The following is a 265-nucleotide window of genomic DNA, read 5'->3' as shown; positions in this document are numbered from 1 at the left end:
GACAACAGGACTGCAGCCATCAGAAGAAAATTCCCCAACTCAAACAAGGGAACAAGTGAACCCAATCCTAATTGCACAAACTACCACACATATCAAAGCATTAGCAAAAACCTTCTTAACCCAGTGGCTTCACCACTAAGCCCCTTACCAAATACTGTCTTTCCTTAGCCAAACCCCCTTCTGAACTGGTGCAGTCCTCTTGTAGTGTATACATTAACAGTAAAAACAATAAGAATGATGATACAAAAGGAACAACATAAATGAT

The 265-nt window shown here is 40.0% G+C and overlaps 1 protein-coding gene across 1 annotated transcript in view; it reads right to left on the bottom strand.

The window, feature by feature from the left end:
• LOC119588491 (homocysteine-responsive endoplasmic reticulum-resident ubiquitin-like domain member 2 protein) overlaps positions 1 to 265 on the bottom strand; it is a gene marked incomplete in the record, with an annotated part of 11,397 nt that overhangs the window by 10,369 nt on the left and 763 nt on the right.

Source organism: Penaeus monodon, chromosome 24, assembly GCF_015228065.2.
Source record: "Penaeus monodon isolate SGIC_2016 chromosome 24, NSTDA_Pmon_1, whole genome shotgun sequence".
In the NCBI taxonomy this organism is placed as follows: Eukaryota; Metazoa; Arthropoda; class Malacostraca; order Decapoda; family Penaeidae; genus Penaeus; species Penaeus monodon.
This window is presented reverse-complemented; position numbering and strand designations above follow the sequence as displayed.